The following is a 19541-nucleotide window of genomic DNA, read 5'->3' as shown; positions in this document are numbered from 1 at the left end:
ATAAAGTCAATAAAGGAATTGGTTGAAAATGTAGAGAATAGAGTATTAAAGGGCGATGACGCAAGAGCGGTGGACGCCATCTTGACTTGAGGGGAGGTGTATCTTGGACGACCAGACCTTGCCAACTGAGGGTTTGTCTCCGACCGTATAGTCAGATAAGCCACCATACTATTTTAACAGGGTTGCAAGATAGGGTAGAGTACTCAGGCAGTCTTTGGTGATGTTTTATAAGAGAATCCAAGTTTCCCAGAGGTTTATATATGTGTGTCACCGGTGGGTAGGTGTGGTGGAGGTGTGCACGGTTCCAGGGTTGGGACTGTGAACCATAAGGTATCCAGAGCCCGCTTGGGAGTTTTATTAACTAAGTTACAAACTACAGAATGACCTTGAGTTGTAAGGAGTACAAATTATGTCATATATTATCGTGTGGCTTATATATATATATATATATATATATATATATATATATATATGCAAACAAGCCTGAATGGTCCCCAGGACAATATGCAACTGAAAACTCACACCCCAGAAGTGACTCGAACCCATACTCCCAGAAGCAACGCAACTGGTATGTACAAGACGCCTTAATCCACTTGACCATCACGACCGGACAAAATGAGGTGATAGCCGAGGCTATTTGAACCACCCCACCGCCGGCACTCGGATAGTAATCTTGGGCATAGCATTTTACCAAATCACCTCATTCTTTGGGACACACGTAAGGAACACAAATGCGAACAAGCCTGAATGGTCCCCAGGACAATATGCAACTGAAAACTCACACCCCAGAAGTGACTCGAACCCATACTCCCAGAAGCAACGCAACTGGTATGTACAAGACGCCTTAATCCACTTGACCATCACGACCGGACAAAATGAGGTGATAGCCGAGGCTATTTGAACCACCCCACCGCCGGCACTCGGACAGTAATCTTGGGCATAGCATTTTACCAAATCACCTCATTCTTTGGGGCACACGTGAGGAACACAAATGCGAACAAGCCTGAATGGTCCCCAGGACAATATGCAACTGAAAACTCACACCCCAGAAGTGACTCGAACCCATACTTCCAGAAGCAACGCAACTGGTATGTACAAGACGCCTTAATCCACTTGACCATCACGACCGGACAAAATGAGGTCACTTCTGGGGTGTGAGTTTTCAGTTGCATATTGTCCTGGGCACCATTCAGGCTTGTTCGCATTTGTGTTCCTCACGTGTGCCCCAAAGAATGAGGTGATTTGGTAAAATGCTATGCCCAAGATTACTATCCGAGTGCCGGCGGTGGGGTGGTTCAAATAGCCTCGGCTATCACCTCATTTTGTCCGGTCGTGATGGTCAAGTGGATTAATGCGTCTTGTACATACCAGTTGCGTTGCTTCTGGGAGTATGGGTTCGAGTCACTTCTGGGGTGTGAGTTTTCAGTTGCATATTGTCCTGGGGACCATTCAGGCTTGTTCGCATTTGTGTTCCTCACGTGTGCCCCAAAGAATGAGGTGATTTGGTAAAATGCTATGCCCAAGATTACTATCCGAATGCCGGCGGTGGGGTGGTTCAAATAGCCTCGGCTATCACCTCATTTTGTCCGGTCGTGATGGTCAAGTGGATTAAGGCGTCTTGTACATACCAGTTGCGTTGCTTCTGGGAGTATGGGTTCGAGTCACTTCTGGGGTGTGAGTTTTCAGTTGCATATTGTCCTGGGGACCATTCAGGCTTGTTCGCATTTGTGTTCCTCACGTGTGCCCCAAAGAATGAGGTGATTTGGTAAAATGCTATGCCCAAGATTACTATCCGAGTGCCGGCGGTGGGGTGGTTCAAATAGCCTCGGCTATCACCTCATTTTGTCCGGTCATGATGGTCAAGTGGATTAAGGCGTCTTGTATATACCAGTTGCGTTGCTTCTGGGAGTATGGGTTCGAGTCACTTCTGGGGTGTGAGTTTTCAGTTATATATATATATATATATATATATATTAGTATATTTTGGTAGCAGTCTTTCCTGTAGACATATATTATTAAATATGACCGAAAAAGTAAGATTAATAATTCTAACACGAATTTTCTCAATCTTTCGTACATTACGCTTCACTGTTGGAGGTAAATCAAAAATCACTTCTCCAAAATTCATTTTTATTTCTAGTCTGACGCGATACGGGCGCGTTTTGTAAAACTTATTACATTTTCAAAGACTTCACAAATACACAACTGATTAGAACTTACGTATCTCTGATTTTATATCTACATTTGAGTGAGGTGGGAGGGGTGATGTGGCATTAACACAAGACAGAACAAGAGGGGATATTAATAGGGTATTAAAAGTATCAACACAAGACAGAACACAAACAATGGGTATTGAATAGAAGTGTTTGTAGAAAGCCTATTGGTCCATATTTCTTGATGCTTCTATATTGGAGCGGAGTCTTGAGGTGGGTAGAATATAGTTGTGCAATAATTGGCTGTTGATTGCTGGTGTTGACTTCTTGATGTGTAGTGCCTCGCAAACGTCAAGCCGCCTGCTATCGCTGTATCTATCTATGATTTCTGTGTTGTTTACTAGGATTTCTTTGGCGATGGTTTGGTTATGGGAAGAGATTATATGTTCCTTAATGGAGCCCTGTTGCTTATGCATCGTTAAACGCCTAGAAAGAGATGTTGTTGTCTTGCCTATATACTGGGTTTTTTGGAGCTTACAGTCCCCAAGTGGGCATTTGAAGGCATAGACGACGTTAGTCTCTTTTAAAGCGTTCTGTTTTGTGTCTGGATTGTGTCCAGACACAAAACAGAACGCTTTAAAAGAGACTAACGTCGTCTATGCCTTCAAATGCCCACTTGGGGACTGTAAGCTCCAAAAAACCCAGTATATAGGCAAGACAACAACATCTCTTTCTAGGCGTTTAACGATGCATAAGCAACAGGGCTCCATTAAGGAACATATAATCTCTTCCCATAACCAAACCATCGCCAGAGAAATCCTAGTAAACAACACAGAAATCATCGATAGATACAGCGAAAGCAGGCGGCTTGACGTTTGCGAGGCACTACACATCAAGAAGTCAACACCAGCAATCAACAGCCAATTATTGCACAACTATATTCTACCCACCTCAAGAATCCGCTCCAATATAGAAGCATCAAGAAATATGGACCAATAGGCTTTCTACAAACACTTCTATTCAATACCCATTGTTTCTGTTCTGTCTTGTGTTGATACTTTTAATACCCTATTAATATCCCCTCTTGTTCTGTCTTGTGTTAATGCCACATCACCCCTCCCACCTCACTCAAATGTAGATATAAAATCAGAGATACGTAAGTTCTAATCAGTTGTGTATTTGTGAAGTCTTTGAAAATGTAATAAGTTTTACGAAACGCGCCCGTGTCGCGTCAGACTAGAAATAAAAATGAATTTTGGAGAAGTGATTTTTGATTTACCTCCAACAGTGAAGCGTAATGTACGAAAGATTGAGAAAATTCGTGTTAGAATTATTAATCTTACTTTTTCGGTCATATTTATTAATATATATATATATATATATATATATATATATATATATATATATATATATATATATATATATATATATACATATATATATATATATATATATATACATATATATATATATATATATATATATATATATATATATATATATATATATATATATATATATATATATATATATATATATATATATATATATAAATTCTGTCTTTTGTACTAGGCTGATTCCCTACTCCTTGATTTTCCCCCAGGCTCAAGTAAAATCATTTATTCCCCTAGACAACATTTGAAAGTTTACCCCCACTCACCACCCAGTTCGTGACAGTGTCAACAGTGAGAGGAGCTCAGTGGTGTCAAATGCTAAAGCAAGAGTAGTTCCCCCTTACTATGACAAAGATCGGTGGCTTGATTAACCTTTCATGCTGTGGAAAAATGATCTTTTTAAGCATGTGCAAATTAATTAAAAGTTCTGTTAATGTTCCCAAAATCAGTGAATAATGGAGCATATTACTAATATGATTGTTTATGTTTGTTATGAAAATATTTAGCCGTGCAGCTGTCGGACAGTGCCAAATGGGGGGTCTGAATGTGTCACTGGCAAGCTGTTCCTTTTGTACTCCTGGCGACCCCGACCACTCTAGTGTTCATCCCGTTCCCCAGACCATTCTCTCTGCCAGTTTGGGTGAGGCCAGCCCCTACCAAGGGAGTTCGAAGGGAGCCGAGCGGACAGCACGCTGGACTTGTGATCCTGTGGTCTTGGGTTCGATCCCAGGCGCCGGCGAGAAACATTGGGCAGAGTTTCTTTCACCCTATGCCCCTGTTACCTAGCAGTAAAATAGGTACCTGGGTGTTAGTCAGCTGTCACAGGCTGCTTCCTGGGGGTGGAGGCCTGGTCGAAGACCGGGCCGCGGGGACACTAAAAGCCCCGAAATCATCTCAAGATAACCTCAAGATAACCATGTGGCCTCCACCTTGGAACAGACAAACAATCTTCTCTCCTATAGAATGTACGAGAGGGGTCACCCATTGTGGTCTCGGTCTGTCTGTCTGTCTCCCATCTCTCCATTTATATATCTATCCACCTATCTTCATTTATCTATTCATTCATCTATCAATCCATCCATCTATATATCTATACCATATATCATCTATGCATCATTCATTCCATCTACTTATCCAGCATTCCATCTATTAATCCATCCATCTATCTTTCCATCTAGCTATTCATGTTCTTCTATCATCTATAGATCATCGATCTCTCAGTCTACCTATCCATCTATTTAACCAACAATCTATCCATTCATTTAAGATATATTCATCAATCCATCCATGTACCTATCTTGCCATCCATATATCTATCTATCCATCTATCATTCTCTCCATACGTCTGTTCGTGTATCTGTCGATCTGCCTTATCATCTATCAATCATTTTGTCAATCAATTCAAATATATATATCATCTATCCATCCACCTATCATTCTTTCCATCCATGTGTGCAGCCATTTATCCTTCAAGCAATATATCGTCGGGGTTCACCATAAGAGGGTGAGCAACAGTAAACAAGATGTCCTCTCAACGGTCGCACTATTAGCGATAACCGTTACTCACCGTAGCCCTGCGGGTCTTCACTCCATCCTCGCGGCGCCACTGTACGCCAGGAGAGTACCCCAGTCGATCCCCAACCGGCCTTAGTAGTTACAGATGAGTGGGGATATAGTTTGCTCTTTCAACTGTGTGCCCGCCCCGGCAAGGGGTCTACTATTAACCACAAGGTCGCCAACTGGTATTTCCTGTGTCCAGTAACACGTCAGTAGTTTCGTGGAATTGTGATAACAGCGGCAGGAACACACTCAATAGATCTGATATCAGGCAGGTATGTATCTATCACTCTCACCTTTGCAATAGTTAGTTTGCAGCAAGAATTATGGAGGGGTAATACAAACGAGAAGGAATTTTGTATTTTACTTAAAACTCAAGAGATCATATTCATATATCCACAGGCGAACAAGTACAAGCAGGAGTCGCTCTCTCTCTCCACATATAATTTGGGCACACTATATGGCAATACGCTCTCCCCCTCGTGTCAAATGTCAAAATCAGCTGAGCGATTCTCACCGCGCGAATGTTCGTTTATCTGTTTGTCTGGCGTGAGACGCCTGTTTCTTTAAATTCTCAACTATCACTGTATTAACAAACAACACGTTTACTGCTATAATGGCAATAGAACGCAGATGATTCACTGCACTGATCTTGAGCTCAATCACATATTTCTATATTAATACAACATAATAATTCACTATCATGGCGTAACCACTGTACTTCATATAATGATAACGAATGCTACAAGATATAATATTGAAGTTCTCAGTAATTCCCTTCGTAGGCGAATATTCAATTGATCACTGCACACATGAGAAATTAATCAACACACAAGCATTTATATATATAGATAAATCATAGATATCAATAATAGTAATAATATCAATACTGGGCACATAGCCTAACACCAATAACTGGTTCACTTTATATATATATATTCTCTGGCATAAGTTATACCATAAATGTCACATGAAAGAATTCATCAACTAACACAGCAAACTCTTCAATAATAATAACACAGGTGTATCCACACCCCGCAAATATCCTGTGAGAGCTTTCTCCAGCCCCACTTCTCACAACTGTGTCCTACCGTGACATTGGTGAGCCTTGCTCACGACATACAAAATACTCTGGCTAAATAATATAGCTGACTAAAGGGGAATTGGGAGGGAAACTAGAATCACCTACTTCCACCTATGCTCCGGTGAGAGTTGAGTTGTAGCTCCTGGTCCAGGCTCCCGCCTCGTGTCGGGAACGCCCCCACACACACCCTGTCGTGTCCTCCAGGAACCCAATCAACGTCCCAAAATAAACGCGTCGTCTCCGTGTTGTGTCCTCCGCGGGTCCATGCTCCTCCTCCTCCACGTCTTGTAGGGTTGGAGTCGGTCTCCCTGCCGTCAACTTCTCCTCCCAACTACGGCTGCCAACCTACGTCTCGGCTGCAGTCGTACGGATTCCCAATTAGTATCTTCTTTTACTGCTTCCCAGTGGATTGGCCCAGCCGCTACGTCGTCACTGTGAAGCTATCAGACGTCCCAGACGATACTGCCTAGACTTCACCTGCACAGCACCCGACCCTGGAGCACTTGATGCTCAATATTCCGTCAATTCCCTCTTCGGTCCACACATGGAATGAATGAAGACCTTTCGGCGTACTTGCAGACTACGGATGACGCGTAAGATCCACGGGAGTGGCGTATTACTGTCAGATTGACAGGATCAACCTTCAAAGATCCGTCTACCTTGACGTGTCGTGACAGACTGATGGCGCCGCCGTGGCGTTATGACCGGACCCCCTTGCCTTCGTGACGTCATACCTGCCAAGGGAGGTTTTCATTGGCTCCCTGTGCCTCATCGTTGCCGGTGACCAATCTGGTGCCACTGACGTCACACAGTTTTGGCGGCAAAACGAAGGGGCCAGCTCCATATTGGCTTCCCAAAGGGCCTATACCACAGGCAAAAATATTTTTCTTTCACGAATTTCTCGCCAACGCGAGAACACTACACTCTCCCACATATATCAAACTGATGCCTGCGACGTAGAGAACGCTCGGGTAATGCGGACATGACTCTTACAGCAGGCGTGGGAGAAATATAAGGGGGGGGGGGAACACCGTCACAATATGCATCAAGTTTTCTATCAATCAATCTGTTTTTCTATCAATCTATATTTCTATCCTTCTATCTATGCATCTATCTATCTATCTATACATACACCAACTCATCTTTCTACCCATCTATCCACCCACTTATATTTCCATCTACCTATGCATCTAATTATTCGTCTATTCATCTTTCTACCTATACATCTATCCATCTTTTCATCTCTAAACCTATTCATCTCTCTATCCATCCATTTTCCTGTCCATCCATCTACTTTTTACCTATCTATCTATATATCCATCCACTTATCCCTCCATCCAACTATTCATCTGTCTACCTATCTATCCTATATTTACCTATTTATAACACATACATAAATCACACAGAGAGAGTGGGGGCCTGATAACTCACAGCACATAGGTTCGAACCCTCATCACGGCTCCTACGGCTTATCTATTTATTCATGCGCCTATTCGTCTATCCATCCATCCTTTTATCTACTGTTTGTTTCATCCTCTTCCTCTATCTTTGTCTCTGCCTCTCTCTGTCTCCAGCTGTGATTCTGTTGCAGAGTTTCTCTGTGTCTCTCTCTTTCTTTCTGTGTCTTATAAAAAATATAATAGTCTAAGTGTGGTGGTCGGCAGTGGGAGCAGCTCAGTGGTGTGAAGTACTAAAATACAATAGTTACCCTTACTCTAGTATAGAGCAGGTGCTTGAGAAACTGTTGACACTGAGGGAGAATTGTTTGTTTGATGCTAGTACAGCCAAATAATTCACAACAGGAAATTCCTCTTAATTTTCCCAAAATTAGTGAATAATGGTCAGAATACTTTAAGACAATATTGTATTTGAAAAGTTTGACTTCCTACTATAAACAGACAGTCATTCTCTCCTTTGGTAAAATTACAATATATAAATATTGCATTTTGTCACATGATAAATGTGGTGTGTTGAGTGACATGAGTGTTATATAATGTTGGGATGCATAGGTGTGATCCTTACCGTCATTATCTGTAGCGTTGACGTCTGCTCCAGCGTCGAGGAGGACCTTCACAGTGTTGTAGTAACCACTTCTGGCTGCCCAGTGAATGGCTGTCCAGCCTGTCAACAGATACCACAATTGGTATTATACATAAACCATCACTATTCCAGTACTTTATGTAAGATATTGAAATAAGCCGTTAAAGATGAATATTTTTATATACTTAGTGACGTGTACCGACTCTACATATTATGCAAAACTATTTTCCACCCTACATATACGAGAAAAAGATCAAGTTAAAATTGTTAAAAATATATCACCGTTAATATATCCGACATCTCACCAGTTTTTATTTGATAATTTATTATTTGTGACGAGAGCGACAGTGGTGCTATTGTCATGTCCGAAAAACTACCACATAACCCAACTACACTACCACACATCCCACCATACTACCACACACCCCAGCACACTACCACACACCCCACCAAACAACCACACACCCCACCACACTACCACACATTCCACCACACTACCACACACCCCACCACACTACCACACAACCCAACTATACTACCACACATTCCACCACACTACCACACAACCCATCACACTACCTCACACCCCACCACACAACCACACACCCCACCACACTACCACACACCCCACCACACTACCACACATTCCACCACACTACCACACACCCCACCACACTACCACACACCCCACGAAACTACCACACACCCAACCACACTACCATACATTCCACCACACTACCACACACCCCACCACACTAACACACAACGCAACTATACTACCACACATTCCACCACACTACCACACAACCCATCACACTACCACACACCCCACCACACTACCACACATCCCACCACACTACCACACACCCCACCACACTACCACACACTCCACCACACTACCACACACCCCACCACACTACCACAACACCCAACTATACTACAATACATCCCACCACACTACCACACACCCCATCACACTACCACACACCCCACTACACCCCACCACACTACCACACAACCCCACCTCACTACCATACACCCCACCACACTACCACACATCCCACCACACTACCACACACACCACCACACTATTACACACCCCACGAAACTACCACACACCTCAACACACTACCACACTACCACACACCCCACCACACTAACACACAACCCAACTATACTACCACACATTCCACCACACTACCACACAACCCATCACACTACCACACACCCCACCACACTACCACACACCCCACCACACTACCACACACCCCACCACACTACCACACACTCCACCACACTACCACACACCCCACCACACTACCACACAACCCAACTATACTACCACACATCCCACCTCACTACCACACACCCCATCACACTACCACACACCCCACTACACCCCACCACACTACCACACACCCCAACACACTACCACACACCCCACCACACTACCACACAGCCCACCAAACTACCAAACACCCCACCACACTACCACACAACCCCACCACACAACCCCACCAAACTACCACATACACCACCACACTAACACACACCCCACGACACTACACACAACCCCACCACACTACCACACACCCCTCCACACTACCACACACCCCACCAAACTACAACACACCCCCACCACACTAAAACACACTTCACACTACCACACACCCCACCAAACTACCAAACACCCCACCACACTACCACACAACCCACCACACAACTACACAACCCCACTACACTACTACACCCCCACTACCACAATCCCCACAACACTACGACACATCCCACCACACTACCACACTACTACACACCCTACCACACTACCACACACCCCAGAACACTACATACACCTCACGACACTACCACACAACCCACCATACTACCACACTAACACACGACCCTACCACACTACCAACCATCCTCACCACACTACCACAATCCGCACTACACTACCACACAACACCACCACACTACCACACACCCCACCACACTACCACACATACCACAACACGACCACACACCCCACCACACTACCACACACCCCAGAACTCTACACACACCCCACCACAGTACCACACAACCAAACACCCCACCATACTGCCAAACACCCCATCACACTAACACACAACCCAACCACACTACCACATCCCCCACTACCACACTCCCCGCTACACTACCACACACCCCACCACAATACCACATACCCCACTACACTACCACACACCCCACCACACTGCCACACACCCCACCACACTACCACACACCCCACCACACAACCAATAAACCCCACCACACTACCACACACCCCCACCACACTACCACAACACCCTACCAGACTACAACACACCCCACCACACTACAACACACCCCGCCACACTACCACACACACCAACACAATACCACACAACCTCATTACACTACCACACACCCCTCCACACTACCACACATCCCACCACATTACTACACACCCCACCACACTACCACACACCCCACCACACTACCCCACACACAATACTACACAACCTCACCACACTACCACAATCCCCACCACACAATGACACACCCCACCACACTAACACACAACCCCACCACATTACCACACAACCCCATCACACTACCACCCCCCCCCCTACCACACTCCCCACCACACTACGACATATCCCACCACACTACCACACACCCCATCACACTACCAAACACCCCACCACACTACCACACACCCCACCACGCTACCATACACCTCACAACACTGCCACACACACCCCACCACACTACCACACAACACAACCACACTTCCACACACCCCACCACACTATCACACATCCCACCACAGTACCAAACATCCCACCACATTACCACTACTACATATCGCACCATACTACCAAACATCCCACCACACTACCACACATCTCGCCATAATACCACACCACACTACCAAGCACCCCACCACACTACAACACACCCCAGAACACTACACACACCTCACCACACTACCACACAACCCCACCACGCTACCACACACCCCAGAACACTACACACACCTCACCACACTACCACACGACCCGACCACACTACCACACACCCCACGACACTACAACAATCCCCACCACACTACCACACAACTCCACCACAATATCACACACACCACAACACTACCACACATACCACAACACTACCACACACCCCGCCACACTACCACACACCCAACCACACTACCACACACCCCGCCACACTACACACATCCCACCACACTACCACATACCCCACTACACTACAACGCACCTCTCCACACTACCAAACAACCCCACCACACTACCACACATCCTAGTACTCTACACACACCCCAGAACTCTACACACACCCCACAACAGTCCCACACCCCCACCACACAACCAAACACCCCACCACACTGCCACACAACCCATCACACTACTACACAACCCCACCACACTACCACACACCCCACCACACACCCCACCACACTATCAAACACCCCACCACATTACCCCACACTACCACACAATACCAACCACAGTACCATACATCCCACAACACTACCACAAACCCCACCATACTACTACAAACCCACCACACTACCAAAAACCCACCACACTACCACAGACCCCCACAATACCACACTCACCACCACACTACCACACACCCCACCACACTTCCACACAACCCCACCACACTACGACACACCCCAACACACTACCACACAACCACCCACCCCCACCACACTACCACACACACCCCACCACACTACCACACACCCCACCACACTACCACACACCCCAGAACACTACACACACCCCAACTCACTACCACACACCTCACCACAATACCAAAATCCCATCACACTACCACACCCCACACCAAACTACCACGCACCCCATCACTATACTACACAACCCCACCACACTACTACATACTCCACCACACTACCACACGACCCCACCACACTACCACACACCTCACATCACTATCACACACCCCACCACATTACCACACACCCCACCACACTACCACACACCCCACCAAACTACCACACACCCCACCACACTACCACACATCCCACCACACTACCACACACCCCACCACACTACCACACACCCCACGAAACTACCAAACACCCCACCACACTACCACACATTCCACCACACTACCACACACCCCACCACACTAACACACAACCCAACTATACTACCACACATTCCACCACACTATCAAACAACCCATCACACTACCACACACCCCACCACACTACCACACAACCCAACTATACTACCACACATTCCACCACACTACCACACACCCCATCACACTACCACACACCCCACTACACCCCACCACACTACCACACAACCCCACCACACTACCACACACCCCACCACACTACCACACACCCCACCACACTAACACACAGCCCACCAAACTACCAAACACCCCACCACACTAACACACAACCCCACTATTCTACCACATACCGCACCACACAACCACACACCCCACGACACTACACACAACCCCACCACACTACCACACTACCACACACCCCTCCACACTACCACACACCCCACCAAACTACCACACACCCCCACCACACTACGACACACCCCAACACACTACCACACGATCCTACCACACAACTACCCACCCCCTACACACTACCACACAAACCCCACCACACTACCACATACCCCACCACACTACCACACACCCCAGAACACTACACACACCCCACCTCACTACCACACACCTCACCACAATACCAAAATCCCATCACACTACCACGCACCCCATCACTATACTACACAACCCCACCACACTACCACATACTCCACCACACTACCACACGACCCCATCACACTACCACACACCTCACATCACTGTCACACACCCCACCACACTACCACACACCCCACCACACTACCACACACCCCACGAAACTACCAAACACCCCACCACACTACCACACATTCCACCACACTACCACACACCCCACCACACTAACACACAACCCAACTATACTACCACACATTCCACCACACTATCACACAACCCATCACACTACCACACACCCCACCACACTACCACACACCCCACCACACTAACACACAGCCCACCAAACTACCAAACACCCCACCACACTAACACACAACCCCATTACACTACCACATACCGCACCACACTACCACACACCCCACGACACTACACATAACCCCACCACAATACCACACTACCACACACCCCTCCACACTACCACACACCCCACCAAACTACCACACACCCCCACCACACTAAAACACACCCCACCACACTACCACACACCCCACCAAACTACCAAACACCCCGCCACACTACCACACAACCCACCACACAGCTACACAACCCCAATACACTACCACAACCCAACTACCACAATCCCCACAACACTACGACACATCCCACCACACTACCACACTACTACACACCCTACCACATTACCACACACCCCAGAACACTACACACACCTCACGACACTACCACACAACCCACCACACTACCACACTAACACACGACCCTACCACACTACCAACCACCCCACCACACTACCACACACCCCACGAAACTACCAAACACCCCACCACACTACCACACATTCCACCACACTACCACACACCCCACCACACTAACACACAACCCAACTATACTACCACACATTCCACCACACTATCACACAACCCATCACACTACCACACACCCCACCACACTACCACACACCCCACCACACTAACACACAGCCCACCAAACTACCAAACACCCCACCACACTAACACACAACCCCATTACACTACCACATACCGCACCACACTACCACACACCCCACGACACTACACATAACCCCACCACACTACCACACTACCACACACCCCTCCACACTACCACACACCCCACCAAACTACCACACACCCCCACCACACTAAAACACACCCCACCACACTACCACACACCCCACCAAACTACCAAACACCCCGCCACACTACCACACAACCCACCACACAGCTACACAACCCCAATACACTACCACAACCCCACTACCACAATCCCCACAACACTACGACACATCCCACCACACTACCACACTACTACACACCCTACCAAATTACCACACACCCCAGAACACTACACACACCTCACGACACTACCACACAACCCACCACACTACCACACTAACACACGACCCTACCACACTACCAACCACCCCACCACACTACCACACACCCCACGAAACTACCAAACACCCCACCACACTACCACACATTCCACCACACTACCACACACCCCACCACACTAACACACAACCCAACTATACTACCACACATTCCACCACACTATCAAACAACCCATCACACTACCACACACCCCACCACACTACCCCACAACCCAACTATACTACCACACATTCCACCACACTACCACACACCCCATCACACTTCCACACACCCCACTACACCCCACCACACTACCACACAACCCCACCACACTACCACACACCCCACCACACTACCACACACCCCAGCACACTAACACACAGCCCACCAAACTACCAAACACCCCACCACACTAACACACAACCCCACTATACTACCACATACCGCACCACACAACCACACACCCCACGACACTACACACAACCCCACCACACTACCACACACCCCTCCACACTACCACACACCCCACCAAACTACCACACACCCCCACCACACTACGACACACCCCAACACACTACCACACGATCCTACCACACAACCACTCACCCCCACCACACTACCACACACACCCCACCACACTACCACATACCCCACCACACTACCACACACCCCAGAACACTACACACACCCCACCTCACTACCACACACCTCACCACAATACCAAAATCCCATCACACTACCACACCCCCCACCAAACTACCACGCACCCCATCACTATACTACACAACCCCACCACACTACCACATACTCCACCACACTACCACACGACCCCATCACACTACCACACACCTCACATCACTGTCACACACCCCACCACACTACCACACACGCCACCACACTACCACACACCCCACGAAACTACCAAACACCCCACCACACTACCACACATTCCACCACACTACCACACACCCCACCACACTAACACACAACCCAACTATACTACCACACATTCCACCACACTATCACACAACCCATCACACTACCACAAACCCCACCACACTACCACACAACCCACCACACTAACACACAGCCCACCAAACTACCAAACACCCCACCACACTAACACACAACCCCATTACACTACCACATACCGCACCACACTACCACACACCCCACGACACTACACATAACCCCACCACACTACCACACTACCACACACCCCTCCACACTACCACACACCCCACCAAACTACCACACACCCCCACCACACTAAAACACACCCCACCACACTACCACACACCCCACCAAACTACCAAACACCCCGCCACACTACCACACAACCCACCACACAGCTACACAACCCCAATACACTACCACAACCCCACTACCACAATCCCCACAACACTACGACACATCCCACCACACTACCACACTACTACACACCCTACCACATTACCACACACCCCAGAACACTACACACACCTCACGACACTATCACACAACCCACCACACTACCACACTAACACACGACCCTACCACACTACCAACCACCCCACCACACTACCACAATCCGCACCACACTACCACACAACACCACCACACTACCACACACCCCACCACACTACCACACATACCACAACACGACCACACACCCCGACCACACACCCCACTACCACACACCCCAGAACTCTACACACACCCCACCACAGTACCACACAACCAAACACCCCACCATACTGCCACACACCCCACCATACTGCCACACACCCCATCACTCTACCATACAACCCCACCACACTACCACACCCCCCACTACCACACTCCCCACTACACTACCACACACCCCACCACAATACCACATACCCCACTACACTACCACACTCCCCACCACACTACCACACACCCAACCACACAAAGAATCAACCCCACCACACTACCACACACCCCCACCACACTACCACAACACCCTACCGCACTACAACACACCCCACCACACTACAACACACCCCGCCAGACTACCACACACACCAACACAATACCACACAACCTCATTACACTACCACACACCCCTCCACACTACCATACACCTCACAACACTGCCACACACCCCACCACACTACCACACAACCCAACCACACTTCCACACACCCCACCACACTATCACACATCCCACCACAGTACAAACATCCCACCACACTACCACATATCGCACCACACTACCACACATCTCGCCATAATACCACACACCCAACAACACTATCACACACCCCACCACACTACCACACATCCCACCACATTACTACACACCCCACCACACTAGCACACACCCCACCACACTACCACACATCCCACCACACTACCACACACCCCACCACACTACCACACACCCCACCACACTACCACACATCTCACCACACTACCAAACATTCCACCACACTACCACACAACCCCACCACACTACCACACACCCCACGACACTACAACAATCCCCACCACACTACCACACAACTAAACCACAATACCACACACACCACAACACTACCACACATACCACAACACTACCACACACCCAACCACACTACCACACACCCAGCCACACTACCACACACCACACCATACTACCAAAAACCCCGCCACAATACACACACCTCGCCACACTACCACATACCCCACCACACTACAACTCACCTCTCCACACTACCAAACAACCCCACCACACTACCACACATCCTAGTACTCTACACACACCCCAGAACTCAACACACACCCCACAACAGTACCACACCCCCACTACACAACCAAACACCCCACCACATTGCCACACAACCCATCACACTACTACACAACCCCACCACACTACCACACAACCCCACTACACTACGACACACCCCAACACACTACCACACGATCCTACCACACAACCACCCACCCCCACCACACTACCACACACACCCCACCACACCACCACACACCCCACCACACTACCACACACCCCAGAACACTACACACACCCCACCTCACTACCACACACCTCACCACAATACCAAAATCCCATCACACTACCACACCTCCCACCAAACTACCACGCACCCCATCACTATACTACACAACCCCACCACACTACCACATACTCCACCACACTACCACACGACCCCACCACACTACCACACACCTCACAACACTATCACACACCCCACCACACTACCACACACCCCACCACAATTCCATACACCCCACCACACTGCCACACATCCCCACCACACTATCACACACCCCACCGCACTAACACACATACCACACTTTCATACACCCCACCACACTACCACACACCTCATACTACCATTCACCCCACCACACTACCACACACCCCACCACACTACCATACTCCCCACCACAATACCACACAACTAACCACACTACCAAACACCCCACCACACTACCACACACCCAACCACACTACCACACACCCCACCACACTACCATACACCCCACCACCATACCACACAACTAACCACACTACCAAACACCCAACCACACTACCACACACCCCACCACACTACCATACACCCCATAACACTACCACATACCCCACCATACTACCACACAATCCCACCAGACTACCACACACCCCACCACACTGCCACACAACTCCACCACACTACAACACACCCCATATCACTACCACACAACCCACCACACTACCACACACCATACCACACTACCATACGACCCGACCACACAACCACACAACCCCACCTCAATACCACACCCCACCACACCCAAGAACACTACACACACCGCACCTCACTATTACACACCCCACCACACTACCAAAACCCGACCACACTACCACACACCCCCCACACTACCACACTCACCACCACACACCCCACTACACCACCACACAACCCCACCACACTACCACACAACTCCACCACACTACCACACCCCCCCCCACACTACCACACTCACCACCACACTCACCACCACACTACCACACACCCCGCTACACCACCACACAACCCCACCACACTACCACACACCCCACCACAGTACCACACGCCCCACCACACTACCACATACCCCACCTCACTACCACACGCCCCACCACATTACCAAAATCCCATCACACTACCACACCTCCCACCAAACTACTACGCACCCCATCACTATACTACACAACCCCACCACACTACCACATACTCCACCACACTACCACACGACCCCACCACACTACCACACACCTCACAACACTATCACACACCCCACCACACTACCACACACCCCACCACACTACCACACTACCACACACCCCACCACAATTCCATACACCCCACCACACTGCCACACAACCCCACCACACTATCACACACCCCGCCGCACTAACACACATACCACACTTGCATACACCCCACCACACTACCACACACCTCATACTACCATTCACCCCACCACACTACCACACACCCCACCACACTACCATACACCCCACCACAATACCACACAACTAACCACACTACCAAACACCCCACCACACTACCACACACCCAACCACACTACCACACACCCCACCACACTACCATACACCCCACCACAATACCACACAACTAACCACACTACCAAACACCCCACCACACTACCACACACCCCACCACACTACCATACACCCCATAACACTACCACATACCCCCACCATACTACTACACAATCCCACCACACTACCACACACCCCACCACACTACCACACACCCCACCACATAATAAATCAATCAACCCCACCATACTACCAAACACCCCACCTCACTACCACACGCCCCACCACACTGCCACACAACACCACACTACCACACACCCCATATCACTACCACACAACCCACCACACTACCACACACCATACCACACTACCATACGACCCGACCACACAACCACACAACCCAACCTCAATACCACACCCTACCACACCCAAGAACACTACACACACCGCACCTCACTATTACACACCCCACCACACTACCAAAACCCGACCACACTACCACACGCCCCCCACACTACCACACTCACCACCACACACCCCACTACACCACCACACAACCCCACCACACTACCACACAACTCC

The 19541-nt window shown here is 48.6% G+C and overlaps 1 long non-coding RNA gene across 1 annotated transcript in view; it reads right to left on the bottom strand.

Annotated features, from left to right (window-relative positions):
- LOC138357323 (uncharacterized) overlaps window positions 1-5247 on the bottom strand; it is a 31097-nt gene extending 25850 nt beyond the window's left edge. Inside the window, exon 1 of the long non-coding RNA XR_011224920.1 lies at window positions 5115-5247. This is a non-coding gene — a long non-coding RNA (uncharacterized lncRNA). The remainder of the gene's footprint in view (window positions 1-5114) is intronic.
- Between the last annotated feature and the right edge of the window lie 14294 nt (window positions 5248-19541).

This window comes from Procambarus clarkii, chromosome 77 (assembly GCF_040958095.1).
Source record: "Procambarus clarkii isolate CNS0578487 chromosome 77, FALCON_Pclarkii_2.0, whole genome shotgun sequence".
Taxonomy (NCBI): Eukaryota; Metazoa; Arthropoda; class Malacostraca; order Decapoda; family Cambaridae; genus Procambarus; species Procambarus clarkii.
This window is presented reverse-complemented; position numbering and strand designations above follow the sequence as displayed.